Source organism: Gadus chalcogrammus, chromosome 6, assembly GCF_026213295.1.
Source record: "Gadus chalcogrammus isolate NIFS_2021 chromosome 6, NIFS_Gcha_1.0, whole genome shotgun sequence".
NCBI lineage: Eukaryota > Metazoa > Chordata > Actinopteri > Gadiformes > Gadidae > Gadus > Gadus chalcogrammus.
In genome coordinates this window covers 9725409-9743465 of record NC_079417.1, presented here as the reverse complement: position 1 = coordinate 9743465, position 18057 = coordinate 9725409, and the positions used below count along the sequence as shown (strand labels likewise).

General features: G+C 40.1%; 1 long non-coding RNA gene across 1 annotated transcript in view; it reads right to left on the bottom strand.

Annotated features, from left to right (window-relative positions):
• Positions 1–2607: 2607 nt before the first annotated feature.
• The window catches only part of LOC130383874 (uncharacterized), an 88499-nt gene continuing 73049 nt past the window's right edge, over positions 2608–18057 (bottom strand). The window contains exon 3 of the long non-coding RNA XR_008895857.1: positions 2608–2675. This is a non-coding gene — a long non-coding RNA (uncharacterized LOC130383874). The remainder of the gene's footprint in view (positions 2676–18057) is intronic.

The window sequence follows — 18057 nt, the reverse complement described above, 5'->3', positions numbered from 1 at the left end:
TTTAAACCACCAAAGTGGTCCAAGCACAATAAAAACAGTTCATACGTCAAGCCACAATGGGCGCAGCCATCTTGAATTCTGTCTCGGAATTTTGCTCGGTCACCACTGAGTTCAACCGAGATGGCGAGTTCGCCGTCCGAGGAAAAGGGGCGTGTTTGTGCGTGTCGCTAGGCAACGTCCTCGGACCTCCGAGACGGATGGATATTAAAACGCAGCATAAGCCAGGCTAACTGACCATATGTCTGGAGAATACTTTCAAATAGTGAGAGGACCTGTAATTGCTAGGTAAGAAAAGCACTTGACTTATTATTAATAGCTTACTAATGAGTATGCATGCATGAACAATGCTTTATTAATGAGGTATTCATTATTTGGTACTGCTTTATTACTGCTTAAAAGTTCCAGTTATTCTAAAGTGCTACATTATATTTTTTATCAATGCTATTAAATTATATTAGGAAGATGTGTCCGTATGCTGCATTATAACGCTTGCATAATGATGATATTTACTATTCTTAATCCATACTATTCCCATTATATAAGTATTGGTGAACAATATTTTTGCTATATTATAGGCTGATTAAATGAGTGTTGCTAAATATTGCATTACAATTAACATCATACACACTTCTCTTTAAGTGCTCTACTTTTGTACAGACTTGTTTCCTATGGAACTCTAAATAGAACTTTTTGGGAAATGTATGAATCAACGGATTATAGCTTGTATTATAATGACTGATGGCTCCAACAAAACTCAAAGCTGTACCCGGAGAGCCACATGACTAGACAGAGCACTAATTTCTCGGTTCGTGTTGCGTCTGCATGTGTGTGCACTTCCCACTGTTAGGGTTGAAAAATGAAGGCAAAAGGCTATAAGCCCCATGAGCTTTCAGAGGAAAGGCCAATGAACCCTGAGGTTGGCATGCCGTGTGTATGAGTTAACACAGCGGTATTTCTTTCGGGTTCTAGAATTGATTAGGAAATTAGTGATTTGAGACTTTAGTTCCCTCCTCACGAAGCATTGACTGTACAACGCAGTAATGAAAAAATAACTGAAGAAAAGCAAAAAAGCCATTCGGAAACCAGCCCAAAGAGGTGTTGTGGTTGTGAATGCGACACAGTATCCTCTGCTATTCATCTTTCATTGAACACCACAGTGACTTTAAAAAGGGAAAATTGTTCTTTAAACGTATCTTCTGGAATAAAAAAATGTAGGACCGCCACGAACTGTGCTGTGACATGGCCTTCAATCATACTTAGGAACAGGCAGGAAATTAGAGATGTTCCCCGTTGTTATCTGCCGTCATCTGTCATCCCAGGGGCGAATTTCAGGCTATGGAAAAATTGTTAAGGGCAACTCTACTTTAAAATTTTAAAGAAAAGAAAATGTCTAAATTGAAAGTCTCCCTGGCGTCTCTTAAAGTATTGTGAACAAAGGTCACCCTCTGTAGGTCAGTAAATCTTTTTTAATGATATGATTGGTGAAAAACAACGATATAGATTTATTCTTTGTATTATTGATTACAGTTGACCTTCAGGTTAGATTGTGCGATTAACAATACAATCTCAATAAGCATCAAAGCAAAGGGTCTTGGGTCATCTCTGGAAAGATCAGGCGGCTAAAACTGAACTGACCCAGAGTGCAGGGTCTTCCCGCGGTGAATTTAATGATCTACTGCTGCTTCCTCACCATATAGCGAAAGACATAACAGACATGTTTTCATGAACATGACTTTGGCCACAGTGTGGAACATTGGTCAGGCTGGGGGGGCAATTGTTCCAATGGCAGGATGCCCTTTCGAAATGGGTTGGAAAGCTCTCCAGCAAAAAATGACTGTAATTGGAACAACTCCAAGCCATAACCAATTTTATGGCATGTTGGAGAGGAGCTCCTTTCACCCCCGATGGTGTAACTATTGAACACAGAAAGCTCTGTGTGCTCGAGGGAGTTCTTCTTACACATTGAACAAGATGCTAACTTATGGACCACAATGTAGGGTGCATTTCCACCTTGATCGCCAAAGGTAAATCTGCTTCCTTAATGATGCAAAGCCTGTATCCTTCCTTAAAGTCCTTTGGATCAGAACTGGGTTCTATTTAGGTGTTTGCCGGCATCATATATTATATTATTATGCTCAAATTATAACCTTCGGTTATTGATGATATGGCATCCTTCAATCGGCATAAAAGAATAGACACTAGGGTAGAGACCAGAACTCTTCTTTAATGTGAAGGACGACTTCAGTAGGAATTACAAATGCGTATATCATATACGAACTTCGAAAAGAGAATAAGTAATATTCTGTACAGTTTTTCAAATCCCCATCCATTTTCTGTCTTCTCTGCATGTTCTTTTTTCTCTAATGAGTTAAAAAAATTCCAGCAGCTCTGGAAAGTCTGCAACACAAGATGGTGAGTTCCCACCGGACAGAGACTCAAATCATCATCCACATCAAATTCAAGCTGCAACTTTCTAAGCTCCCCTCCACCCCCAGCCACACACTGCGATAAGAGGGTGTGCCATCATGGTCATGGTAATGTTCTGTTAACCAGCGAATTGCCAGTCTATTCACAGTGCATGAGTGCAGGATTAACTAGCTATCATGATGGAAGTTCTGGAGAGTGGCTTCTCGAGGAGGTGCCTGTTTACGGCCACTCGATGACATTAGAAAACTCTGTAGGATAGAATAACCAGGCGTGATTGGGCACTCTGGTGAATAAGAAAGTGTGGTTAGAGTAGGTTGTCAATTACCAAGTGTGTTTCGGTACTGGAGATGGTGAAGATGACAGGATGAACCCCACAAAGCATTCGATCAGATTTTACAAAGACGATGTGATCTTGGAACTTTATTGTTGTTTTTTATATTCAAGTCAATAGTCCCAGAGGTTGGTATAATATATAGATTTATTTATTGAATAACTTTCATAACATTGTAAACTGTAGATTGATAGTAAACATTTGTGAATGTAAACAGATTGTTTTGTTGTAGATAGATAATAAATTGTTTAGCATACTAAGGATTGCTTTTCCCTGTTCGTTATCTCCTAATACCATACCCCCATCATTCAACGAGGGAATATGAATAATTATGAATGTGAGATAATATCTTCACCTAATTATTATTATATCTAATTATTGAATTATCGCATCATATCAAAAAAAACATTAACTTCTCCCCACTTCCAATGGGAATCATTTTTTGTTATATGACAGTGTAGAGTGTGTACACCTGGGTGCCATATTACTTTTTTGCTGTCAGAAGAAGTTAATTAACAATGGCCTTCACTTCATACTGTGTGGTTTCTCAGCCACTCCTCTGCTCCACACTCTTATCCTCCTCTCATCCGCCTGCCAGCCCGTGAAAACTACCCTAAGAGGTGTATGGGTTAATGAATAGTGCAATCACATGTGTCTCTCCCGGCATCTCTCCTCTCCTCCCATGCTGTTTCTCTCACCTGTGCTCTCTCTCTCTCTCTCTCTCTCTCTCTCTCTCTCTCTCTCTCTCTCTCTCTCTCTCTCTCTCTCTCTCTCTCTCTCTCTCTCTCTCTCTCTCTCTCTCTCTCTCTCTCTCTCTCTCTCTCTCTCTCTCTCTCTCTCTCTCTCTCTCTCTCTCTCTCCCTCCTCACTGCAACAGAATCAAGGGCAAGAGCACTGGGAGACGGCTTAGTGCTTTCTGTCTATCTCATCCCTTCTTTTTATACTCTGCCCAAAGAGTCCCTTGGCAGTGTGCGTGCAACTTGTGCGTTTATGTAGGACAATGCTTAAATGGCTATGCGGTGCAGCTGCAACACTTTATGAGGTACTGTATACTGCAGACAAAACATCCATAAACTGCTTAAGGATTGAAATATTGCGCTATATTAAACAACTGCCTCATTAGCTGCACCTATGTTTTCACTACTTCCTGGTGAACAAACACACGTCGGTTCACATGTTTGTATGTTTTTCTGTTAGCTGCATTAGTGTCTTGACATTTACATCTTTGATTGATATCCGCTCGAAAATAATGTAAATGTTAAAAAGGTAAGTTGGTTTTTGTCCTTGGAATGTAGAAAAAATACCTTTTGTGTGTGTATGCAGTTCACATGTATGTGTTTTTCTGCCTGTGTGTGTGTGTGTGTGTGTGTGTGTGTGTGTGTGTGTGTGTGTGTGTGTGTGTGTGTGTGTGTGTGTGTGTGTGTGTGTGTGTGTGTGTGTGTGTGTGTGTGTGTGTGTGTGTGTGTGTGTGTGTGTGTGTGTGTGTTCAGATTTCAGTGCTAGAGTTCTCCAGATCAGAATCAATTACTGTATTTGTGTTGGGCCGGCTATGTATTTCAATTAAAGCCAGGCTTACTGAAGTAAAACTGCATTCTATTAACTTTATCTTAATTAATTATCACAGTCGGTTGTAACCTTGGGGACCAGTACAGCCTCATAGCGGTGACATTTTAATGATATAGGTTTACCAGAATTAGCATATGATGAAAATTGAATTTCTTTAGGTTCAAGGAAATAATTACGCTGATAATTAATGGATTTCTTAAAGCAGCCTTACTGACCAGGGTTTTGTATTCACTCTTTGTATTTTCTATGAAATTAATACGATTTATATTAGTTTTTCTTTTGAACATTTTCTCAAGCGTGGTGACATGCTTTGAAAGTCATTAACGGAAAATAAAGACAGATCATTTTCACTCGAATTGAGGTGAAATATAAAGGCGGGTATTGAACCTATAGCATCAGACCCCAGCAGGGCCAAGTACTATCTGCCTGGCTGATGGAGGGGCGGTGAACCTATGACCTTATCCTGTGTCAGGTCTTCCATTTCAACTGTTCACTTCCTTAACCTCTCAGGGTCACAAACATCGCTAGGCTTGCAATATAAACATTGCACCACATCCATTTAGCCCCATTAGGTATCTTTGCACTCTATGGTATAGGTGTTCATAGTTAATACGACTATGAACTGTTAAATATGTGGTATATGATTCCATTGGTATGTATACAGAAAGAGATGATGTTGTTTAGTATTATGTGTTTAATTTGGTTATTTGGTTAAAAATGTCAGGAGTATTTATACTCTCTCACAAAACATCTTAATTTCTTGACTTTGTAGGCTACTTTTGTTTAAATGGCCTGCATTATTTTTTAAAGCCTGAACACTTTTTCCGGAAGTCTACATCATACATTATTTATCACAATGCTAGATTTTCTTTTTTCTTCATTCTCTGTAGATACTAATATCCTGCACCTGAGTAAGCAGGCTGTCAGTCAGAACACATCTGGGCAGATAGACCAGCCTCACATATGCCTCATTTCATACGCCATTTCCATTCTCTTACCCATCAATTCTGTACCTCTTTGGTCGAATATGATTCAATTAAAAACCATTATCTGGTGGCATGCTTGGGGAGTTTTGCTTACCTAAGCTGTCTCAAAAGGCTCAACCTGTAATCTGGAGCAAAGAGGCCATTAATCAGCGGGAATCTGCATTATATAGAACAAACTGGGATTGAGGACGGATTTAATAATTGTTTTTTAATTAAATGGAGTTAGTTGAAGTGCTGTAAGTGATTCATTCATTAAGCCTTGTGATGTATGGGTTTCTGACAGTGATAGGGGTTTCGTCCTAGAGTGTTTCAACAAGGTCTACATTTCTGTGGAGGGTGTGTGTTCACATCTTTTTACAGGTTATAAGGTTATATTATGCACAGTTACTAGCGTTCAAGTTGTGTGACCGTGTAGCAAAGTAGATGTCTAGTAGCTTACTTTAAGTAAGGAACTTAAGTAGTATGTAGTCCTCCTAACCACTTAATGTATCATTATAGTCCATTAATAAAAACTGTATGAGAAGGCCAAGCAAATATGGATAACATTTAAAAAAGGAATTACATAGAGAGCTGTTTGTAATTATTATTTATATTATTATATGACATCCCATTTAAGTGACTCAACCTCATTTCCCACCATACTAAATGGATACCTTATCTGCATCACAAAGTTTACCTTCATGTGGTTATTTTCCAACATTTAGATTCAATTTAGTTTTTTGATTCAAAAATATACTTGGTCGGGAATTCAAGATTGAACATGTATCTGGTAAAGTATTTTTTATGATAGTTTCAGAATTTCAAAATAACTACATTGATACATTTCCACTTTATAGGATTTGAATTTAAAATAAAAGTTTCCTGCTGGCCGAGCTCTACCTAGGCTCCTCCGGAGAACTCACCATCTGAACTCTCACCGGATAACTGAAAACATTTAATCATGTATGAAAACGAATGTATGAAAAACTCCTGCAGCACTGTCCACTGAAGTCTAAAAATAATTTTCTCAGTGGGGATATGGCATGCAGCTGTGACCGTTTCAACTTGCAGCTCCTAGCCATTGCCAAATAAAAGTTTTTGGTTGGGTGTGTTTTTTATAATTTTCTTCCTCACGTTGTCATGACATGAGTACACAGAGAGCCACGTCATTCTGAAACTTCATGACACCAGGCACCGGATCCGGGTTGGTTCATCTCTCTCCAGCTCTTTATGTCTGTGCCTGCACGCATCCCAACACAACAGCTCCTCAGGCTCACCAGAGAATGCAAGGTCTGATGCCTGCGGCGCCTGCATAATAGGCCGAAGCAAGGTGTTTACGAAACAAATTATCTCTAGAGGATCGTCTCCTTGTCTAAACAACTCAGGACCCAGCCTAATCGCGCTGACTTATTATCCAAGGTCGAAAACATTCTAGATTTCACCGGCATTCACTGGGCTATTTCAAACTAACTTCAGCTTGCAGGAGGGTAGTAAGATATGGGTCATCATATGTTGCGAGTATACTTGTGATTTTTGTATTTTGCAATATTTCCATGCAGAGTAGATACTACGATACACATATTGTGTTATTTAAACAATTATAATCCTAAAATCCCAAACATAAACCAGCCTGAAAAATGTGGTTTAAGAAAATATGTTGATGTGGGCTCAGTGAATAGCATTAGCTCTAAGATAACACCCAGGCACACACACACACACACACACACACACACACACACACACACACACACACACACACACACACACACACACACACACACACACACACACACACACACACACACACACACACACACACAGAGAGGCGGACACACAAGGATTGAGCATGACAAGTCAGTAGAACCAACTGTCAGATTTCTACTGCCAAGTGTAATGTTTTGCTTCAGAAAAGCTCAAGCGAATTAGCCTAAGATACGCATTCATGTTGCTTGGTTGAAGTCCTGAAACAGGATTGTATAACACAGCCTAATACACACATATATTGGAGCATTAAATACTTTATCGCAACTGAGCAGTGTCCTTCAACAGTGCCAGGGGATTTCAGTCCGCTCTGATAAAACTATTAGACAGCTGTCAGTCTGTGCTCTGACTACTTGTGTCGTATGACCTCCCCTAGTGGATGACTCTCGTGCAGCGTCCGCCGCTGCAGCTGTTTGGAATATTTATGCAGGTTCCAAGACAGAGTGAAGTCAAGCTTTGCTTTTGTACTGTTAGTAAGTAATTAACCTTTGCGCAACATCTTTCAGTACACACAAACTCAATTGAACGGTTCACTGAATTTGAACCTAAGGTTTCTAGGGGAAGTAACTTAAAAAAGAAAAGGAAATGCTTTGATAAAAGTCTGTTTAATCACTTGAGTGGCCCGCTGTCTCAATGGTAATTTGATGGTCAACGTCCTCCCTAGTTTAGACTTTTAAGGAATGAACAAAAAAACATGGGTGGTGGTGGTGGGCCAGCTTCACTTCACCTTTGCTGCAATCAAGCTAATCGTGCATCTTTGCTGGCTGATCAGAGAGCAGTTGCAAGTGCCTATCAGCATGTCAGATGTTCAGTCAGCTCGTTGCTCATGAAAGGAAAGCTGCAGCAGCCGCAGCAGGGTAGGGTGCGCATGGGGTAAACCTCTCCTCCGAGGCACTCTCACTTCCATGCATTCTGATTGACAATAAGTCAGGAGTTGAGCGATAAAGAGAAATACATAAAATATTAAAATGAGTGAGCTGGTGCGTGCGTGCGTGTCGGTGAATGACTAATTTTCAATCATGTAACAAATATATACCGATCCTACCTGATGAAATGTGCACAGTATAGAGTGAGGTTATGATGAACTGCAGTAAGGAGCACATTTCGGGAATTCTGCTTCTATTTCTTATTCATATTAAAATATAAGATGTTTACAAATCTGAAACAAAATGAAACTGTAATGTTATGGAACTGGTACTGGCAGACATCCAGGGAGATGAGGAGAAAGACTAGAAGCTGTGGGAGAAAATCGAATATATCTGTCATCAAGAAGATTTAGCTATTAGCCTTGGGAGTGTGCAGTAAAGATGTTGCTTCCTACTCCATCACCTTACAAATGCACCTGGCAAACCCAAAAGGTAAATGGAGCAGAATATATCCAGATAAGCGTTCAGTGATAAAGATAGATGCTAAACAGGGTCAAACAGGGACTTGCTGTGTGTAAAGTCGAAGCATGTCGGTGATAAGAACGGTGACAGCAAAAGCTGTGTGACTACATTGAAACTACAGATTACTTGAACCCAAAGCATGCGGGAAGCCAAGACAATAAGTTATCTCCAGTCAGACAATATAGTCAAACAGGAGTTGATAGCATCAGCGTGTTAATGAGAAAAGTTCATATACCATGTTGTGATGATGGCTTGGCATATAGTATTGCTAATACTTTTGATGAGAAAAGTATGAAAAGTAGAAAGAGGCAGCACTGCAGAGGCCCTCTAGAATGGAAGTTCAATAACTGTGCTCTACTTACGTTTAAATGCCTGCAATGGGCACCTATTGTGACCTATTGTGGTCAGCCTTTACCTGTGTTTAGCTGAAGAGGGTTCAGATATCGGCTATATTCTGTATTCCTGCCCATCCTTAAAATATGAAAATGAATCAACACAGATGTGAGAGACAAGACATTAATTGTTTGTCATTGGTTTAGAGGATCAATAATTGAGTAAACTCCCGCCCCTCTATCTCTCTCACTCTCTCTTTCCATCTCCCTCCGGTATGCAGCTCTCATTTGGTTGATTCCTTGCCAGCTATCTAGAAGTTAAAACGGCTGAGTGAAGAGCAGGGAGCCTCAGGGAGGAGGCTTCTCTTAGAGGATATAATGAAGATGCTGGGGGAGGAGGGGAAAGTCTACACAGCGCCACAGAATAAACAAGAAACTCCTAATTAGGGCCATTATGGAACGAGCCCAGACAATTATCAATCATCAGATATCCTATTTTCTCGAATCCAAGATTGAAGAAGTTGAGGTTAGTCAATGAGAGTATAAAAAACACATTCTTCTTTTGTTGTTTTTCGAGGAAAAAAGAATCAAAGTAACCTGAATATTTTATTTCCGTAGCAAGAAACACACATTCATAATGGATAAGGAAATACAGAGTAAAATACACTACTTTTCAGTATTTAAAGTACTATGCAGGGATTTATATCAGGTACTACAATCCTTTGAGTCCTGCAGCCTTATTCATAATGCTTGGTCTTGACGGTTCATACTCCATCTATATAACATTATTAATGAATATTGTGGCATCCCGCCCCTGAAACCTCGGTCCGGACGGGTCCGAGGGACCGTGGAGGACGGGGTACACCGCCGCCACCCACCAGCCGGCGACAGGGAGCACCTGGACCTTCCCCCCAATCAGCGGGATGGGGGACACCTGGCGGCTGGGAGGAAGAAGGCCCGGAACCAGCATAAAAGAGGCTATGGAGCGGGAGCAGGGACAAGGCAGGAGTATGCACCGAATGCGAGACCTAGAGGCTCACGGAGACCCTAGAGCGCCATTGTATTGAGAGAAACTCCTGAATAAACGCCGAAGACGGCTTAACCCATTGCTGCCTCGTGTTTAATCCTTGGAACCAAACCGGTTACCACAATATGAAAAAAAAGACCTGCTATTTAGGTTGCATAAGTAAATTGATTGTATTACAAAATAGGTCCTACAAATAACCACAATTTGATTGCCTTGGCTAGACAAAATAAATGACATGTAAACCGTTCACTATTCTCTATTTTCTTTTTTCAAAACCACTTTATCTTAAACTGTACTTAGCACATCATAAGATCCTCATTTAAATCATCTCTATTTTGTCTTAAAAAGCTCTACATTCCTTTGTTATCCCTGAGCAGCTGTTTTTTTTTAGATGGTTTAGAAAGTAAAAAGCAGACCATTCATTCAAAACATGTAAGATAATAACTGCTTTTACAGCCATCCCACAAAAAGTGGGTACATTTATAAAAAAGTGATCTGGCCTTATCTTCAGTTATCAGTAGTCTGCCACAATGTGTTTTGGGGGACCCACGCTTTCAAGCGTCTCTGATCCTATTTAAATTGCCAAGAGGGTTATGCGCTGATAGGACATAAACAGATTCAGAACGCTCTAAGGCTATCCTCATGATAGCAGTTCACACCGCCCCAGCATTTTGAAATAGTCGTGAAAGAAGAACACATTCATGTAATCATCCGGCTCAAATTCCTGAAGCACCAAAGCTTTTATGATGATAAAAGGTTTAAATTCTCCTACACAGCCACATTAGTGTCATTATCTGGTGTCGCACAATCTTAGCTGGTCTCATTGTTTCAACTTGTAAGGAAATGTACCTTTTCCTTGAGACAGAAGCGTGCACACACACACACACATATTATATATATATATATATATAAATATATTGCAGCGGGCCTGTGGGTGTGGGGTTTCCACGCTACCAAGTCGGATAGATAAAATGAGACAACACCGAGAGCAGGTCCAAAGCCGAATGGTTTATTTACCGAGTAAACCAAACCAGGGTGGGAAAAGGGTCATCCACCTCTTATATGATACAGTACAATGTCCGTCCAACACCTTCCACCTATCTCTCTCCCTTGCTTAGGGCATACCATGCTGCCACTCTGCCAGGCGATCACACAGATCCTACAGATCATGCCGGTCCTTTGCTTGCCCTAGCCTCCCTAGCTCCAGCTCTAGCTCTAGCTCCAACTTCCGCTTCACATGTCTGTTTGCTAGCCCTCTTAAGCCCCAGCACCCCTGCTTAACGATCGCCAGGCTTGTTGCCTCGTTAAAAGGAGGAAGTCCATGTAAGGCTTTGGGGTGGAGCCAGCAGGTTGCCAGACCTACCACTCCCCTCACTCCTCCCTGCAGTCTGCCACAATATATATATATATATATGTGTATATATATGTATATATATATATATATATATATACACACACATATATATATATATATATACACAGAGCTGGCTCTCACAGCTGCAATTTTTTTGCCATTCAATACATATATAGACATATAGCGCCATGAAATAGGAGATGAATACAACTCAGAGAGTGAGAAAAGAGCAGTTTGCCTAAGTAGTGATAACAATGCGGTTAAGGTTGAGGAGTAATAGAATCCATCAGAAAAAGAGAAGAAGAAAGACAGAAATCTCAGATCCACACAATCCTCAGCACTAGCTTAGAAACAAATGACTTAATTCAGCACCTACAGTACAGCCATTGCACTCCCCCACCTGACATATTCATCTCGGGGATATGTAAAACCCTGCAGAAGTGAGAAAGTGTGTTAGCGGTAATGCTGTCTAGCTCAGTTTTATTTCTGTCCCCCAAGAGACTGGAATTTGTCACATCCTACGTGGGTGAATTTCTCTTGCGGGAAGGCTGTGCAGTTTCATTTTCGTGCCACACTGTATTCAAACCTGAAGTGTCCTGCAGCTGGCTGCCTTGGAATGGTTCCGAGATGGACTGGATGTCCCAGAACTCGAGGTTAACACAGGGCCAGTCAATGTATTTTGGTCTCATTATAATAGTCACCTGGAGAAAGAATAATAACAGACACAACTACATGGAATAGGACGTGGCATACCCCAGAACTACATTGAAGTCACCAAGCACGCCATAAGAAGGGTGATGTAAAAATGATTGCTTGATTACGAGATTATAATAACTGAAGGGATTTAGGCTTCCCCTTTGAATGATGCAGCTATTCATGTATGTATGTGCCAGGTTTTGGGGACAATCTCATTTTAAAGAGCAAGCTCACCAGCTTTAAACCAAACTCACTTTGGTTCCAGCAAAAGAAAAAAAAGGTAAACAACTTAGCATAGTATAGCCAAAAGGTATAAGCCTGTAAAAGCCATGCACTGTAAAAGCCATGCAGATTTTTTTAAAGGGAACCCAAAAAAGGGTTAGGCTGCGATTTATAGGAATCGCTCAGTGCTCCCAGCTGTACTTTGTTTGCATACATACAAACACACAGACATATCATAGCCCCCTTCCTTTCCAAAGTCATGCGTTTCCAAAGCACTGCAAGGCTTGAGTGCCTGTGGAACGGCCACCATATTGATGCAGATGTAAAGCCTCATTCCTCTTTCTGCTCAAGCTCCATAACGGGACCAAAAAAGAAAAAAAGGAATCAGCAGGATCCACACTTGGAATTAAACAAAACAAAACTCCCAATACTGCATTGGTCGAGCATGTGTTTGTTTATGTCAACAGTTGCTGTTGAGCAGGGGAAACATTTGAGAAGGTGATAGAGTAGGGCGGCCTCTCGTGCAGGTCATTACAGCAGTCAGAGACTAACAAACGACACTCACTGTCATCTCTGAAAGGTCACGACAAGATGGAGCTGCCGGAAGCCGCATTAAAGATGCAGCGTGGGACGTGTGGCCCATAAAAGATTTTGAAGAGGGTATTTTTCTGTTGTTCTTTGACAGGGTTTGATTGCACGCCGGTAGACTTTGAATGGGGAGATAATAAACGTGGGACTCGGTGCACATTTGTCTTTCGAAAAACATTTAAATCAAAGTCGTTAGAGGTCAGCAGGCAAGAAGGATTGCTACATTAACTTAAATAAGGGCGAGCTGAATGATTCTAAAAACGAGCAAGGGGAGAAATGTGACGATGGAAGGATATGTTTGAAAAATCAACAGGGTATATTGCACGTCTACTTTGTTTACCAAATACCCACCTTATATAAAAAATGCAGAACAAAACGCAGGCTGAAATTCACAAATAAGACCACCACTGCTGATTGTTCGCCAAGGACATTGTGTCAACTGAAGTATTTATTCGACAATTATAGCAATAATGCAGTGACATATTGAATATAATATTTTCATTAAATGCTACAATATTCTCCCGTATCGTGAGTAGATAACTTGAATTTATGGTGTGCAGTCATCATTAATTGGGTGATGTGAATTTCATTTAATTTACCTTCTTTATCGCTATGGGGCCGCAGATGAATGAACAGTGCTTTCGAAGCGTTCCAACTGTCAACAAACCGCAGTAGTGGATTTTCTTTTTTTTTTCAGATTCCCACAATGGTTTGTATCATTATTATCGTTATTATTTTCGTATTATAAGTGTCCATAATACAGCACAATAATATTGGGACAATGTGTCGAATGAGCGCAGCATTGTGGCATGGGTTTGTAAAAAAAATTGCAAATCTTACTTCTGTTTTGGAGTTTAACTCCAACAGGTAATCAATGTGGAAAAAAATCATCAGGGGAAAGTGATTTGATTGGATGATACCAAAGCTGGCTTCATATCAGGAGGAAGGAAACAAGATATCGTATTATTGGTTGAAAGTTGAGACGACCAGTTTCTGCACGCTAAGCCCTGTACAGGAAATTACATAGTATCACACACACACACACACACACACACACACACACACACACACACACACACACACACACACACACACACACACACACACACACACACACACACACACACACACACACACTGTTTTGGAAGAGACAGATTATGGAATGGTTGTGGAAATAGGATAACAAGGAGTATCCCTGTTGTGGTGTCTTGACTCATATGATGAGTGCCTGTGGCAAATTCACCTAAATAGTTTGTTTAGGTCACGTTGCCTGCCGGAGAGGAAACCAAATCAAGTGGAGGGATTTGTTACGGATTTAAGGAAGGCTAAAGCAATACAAAGATCCCAGAACTACAGAGAGTTTGATTCATGTATAATGGAGAAAAAAGCAGTTGTCTGGACTAAATATGTAACCACAGAAGATGGGCATTGGACACACCACTTTTATACCGTTCCAGATTGTCTCAGCTTGCTTGGACTTTCAAATGCAACTTACAACTCTTATTTTCACGGATGGGGAATTATCCGGAATTATATTTAGGAATTATAGTTTTAGCACTGAATTATTCAGCCAAAAGAATGAAACATATTTTATGTAGTACAATCGGAGCACCTTTTGTACCACAGTAATATCAAAATTATTCATTTTTTTAATAGCTTAACATAATTCCCTACAAGGCACTGTCCAGTCTAGAAAAATATCCTTGCAAAAAGTATGGGTGCTAAAAATGCCTTTTGACCCTCCAATTCATTTTGAATAAATAACGTAGAATGTTAGATTATCCTGTTGTTTGATCAATTGATTATTGATAATTATAATTTAATCATCAAGGTTTTCTTTACCCATTATACTGTGGACGGCCTCTTCTAAAAGTCTAATATGCTCATTGCCAATGTTTTCCAAGGTGGAATGCAACAAACTGTAACTAACAATGTACAAATTACGGATTCTATTTGTTTCTCAAGGTAGTCCCTGAAGGGACTACCTTAAGTTTTAGGATCAGTGTAATTTGGACTTATTTTGTGGGTGCCATAGTTAATCGAATGATACAGGATTAGCTATTCCAGGGTCTAGTAAATGGATGGCTGCTCACCTGTGATTAGAAGTTAATAGTTAAATTCATTGGTATCGACCTAGCATCAATCCTGCACCTGCCTTATAGATAGGCAGCATATGTAATGCATGTTTAACAGCCGCTGGGAACAGGTGCTCTAACGTGAAGATCCCAAGAAGATTTGCCGCATACTAACACTGAATTCATGGACGGATGTTTTACATCTAGGATACACTAGAATCTGAACAAATATAGCTATAAATGCTTCTTCAAATGTTTATTTTTATTTATTTTTCCCCTTCAAAGAAAAAAAGGTCATTCAAATTGAACGGTAGCTCTTTTCTCGCATAAAAAGCAGTTGTAGATTCATAATGTGAGTTGTCTTTCTGCCTGAGAGAGCATTATAACATTGTGAGAACCTGGGGGGACATTAAGCCTTCCTAGCTTGACCGACGGGTAATAAATGATACAGGGGCACCAGTGATGAGGTATCATTGTATGTTCTGAACCAGAGACTTCCAACAGCAAATTAATTATGGAAACCATTTTTCTACAGTTATAACAATTGGCGGGATACTGTTAATCAGAAAGTGTCAAATGAAACCGACTAACACAGCACCCTTGCCCTTACAGTTTTTATAATATTTATGTGTCTTAGCAAATTGCTTAAACTTATTGCCACAGCACCCATAATATTATATATCCAAATACCAGAATGGAGAGACTCATAGAACAAATACTAAAACAAAAACAACAGTTTTGAATATTTCCTCATCATATATTACACAACGAGTGACCGTATTAGGGTGGGGTGTGAATTCGCAATTATTCCGTTAAAACAGCATGTGCATTTGGCAAACCAGCCTTGTTTCAAATCTTCATGTTCCAAATCTTCCTGCAGACATTGGGTGTATTTTTTAGAGCCATATGGTGGGGCTTTAAACGCTGCAAAAAACGGAGTGCCACTGGAGTGGCAACTGTCTTCCTCTTCACGTGCCACAAGAGAGGAGATGTGTCTGCGCTAAAAGCCAAAGTATAATGCTAGCTGGAAGTGCTCAGGTGTGATTGTGATGATAGCATCGCATCATGGTTCTTCAGCATTTGAGATAGATATCCAACAAACAGTCTGGCTCTGTTGTAACTGAAATAGGGACATACGGGCATACTAATCTCACAGTTACTTATTTGTACAACTGATCAAAATCCCCTCAGAAAAAGATGATAATCATACAAACAAATAAACGAACTGGATCCACATTTGTAGTACTTCCAAATCCTCAATCTTGGATGACCGGCATAGGAGCCGAACAGGAAATGCGGTTCCAATTGCAGTAACTGAAACACCTTTACACAGGAAACAATGAATTAATAGAGCAGATGACATTGAAAAGATCAGCTGCCTTTCATTGAAGAAATAAGCCAACAGTTAGAAGGAATTTACTTTGCATTGTGTGCAGCAAGATAATATCATTTAAATGATTGCTATTTGAGCTGGCCTGTTATCAGCAAACAGACACTGGCGTACATACTCAGTCCCCTGCTGGTAAATTGCTGGCCTTCGCCACTTTTATGTGTCATTGGGGAAAACTTGAAAGGGAAACACAAAGATATTTGACATTGCAACAAAATAAGTTTTAACTGCATGAAGACATGCCACAGAGTAATTGTTTCACCCGTTCATTATCGTTTTATGCTTTTAAAAGTCTTCCATGAAGTCATCTTAACAAAAAATGAGAAACAAAGCAAAGTCACTCAATACTCGATTCCCAAGTTTATCTCTGGTTCCTTTGGCTGTAGGAGATCCAGAGAAATATGATATATATATACATGTATATACATATATATTTAAAAAAAAATCCTACTTAATATGGCTCTGGGATAAAATGAAATCAAGACTTTGAGGATATGATGGCGTGTAGTGAAATCAATCAACGGCATAATCTAGGTTGCTCTAAAAGATAGACCAGCTGTGTATTTCAGCAGGTTGATTGAGCTACTGATCTGCCGATGGATTTCCCTTTCAGGATAAACAGACTGCTACGCAATGCTGCATCTGTTCCACATTATGCTTAGAAACAAATGCTAATTTTAAGATATCCCATTTCAACAAACTGCCATGGCATTACGGGGGATTTATAGAACAACGTGGACTTGTGTTGTTGTTTGTTGTACCAAATGCTTCTTGGTCCAAAGCATCCATGAAAACCAGAGAGAACTGTCGATGTATTATTGTTTAATGGAATGGGAAATGTAGTCTATTTCCAATCAAATAACGACATGGCTGATTTGAAACACAGTTTTTTTCCACACACACACACACACACACACACACACACACACACACACACACACACACACACACACACACACACACACACACACACACACACACACACACACGCACACACACACAAACACAAATCCAAATTGCCTTTAATCTCTGGATAAAAGTAGGGGCGGTGGGCTGTCACACAATTAAAAACTCCATCCACACACCTCACTTCACATGCATCACTGCAACAAGGCCTTTCCGTGTGCGACGTCAACACAGTAAACTCATAATTGCTCACAGTTGCACATGACTTTTCAGTTTGATCTCCATCAACCGTGGAATTTGGATCGAACGAAGGCGGTAGCCTCTCATTCGGTCCAAGAAAGAAGAGAGACAAGGATGTTCGTTATTAAACGGTGGATCGTCGCTCTTCACCCTTTCTTGTAATGAGTTAATTGCCGGGACATCCGCATTACATCTACAGTGCATTAGCGTGGTTCCCTATGGCAATGCTCATGCTGCCAGGCCAATCTCTGACAGCAGCTGGTGGAGATGTTGGCGGGGCATCGTGTTTTATTTTTGCACTGATGTTTCTTACGATAGTTCAGTCTTTAATTCACAACCTTAATGGTAGTGTCAAAAAAAATAAGATTAAAAAGAAAAGCTTTCATGTTTCACCTTGAAAGATGTTTGAGCGATAAAACCTCCGAGGTAAACGAGTATAGCAGCTGTAACACAAAATGTGTATTTTTTATTACTCTGCTTAGATCAGGCCAATTTATTTTCCACAGCTTTTCTGCTTAATACCTGAACGTATTTGGTATAGATTTAGTCATGAACCCTAATCAATAGCGTCCTTTGAGATTTGCGCTAGCTGTAATGTAATGCCCCAAACCAAAAAGGAAATCAAAAACATGGAGCTGGGCTGCAGCACTATTACAATAGCTTAGGCTCCGGATATCGACGCAATAGTTTGTTTCCCAGTGATCGTTACATTACAATGTCATGTAAGATACCGTTTACCATCTTCCGAGTGAAGGGCTTACTTACTTACTTTGACAATGCTAAAATATA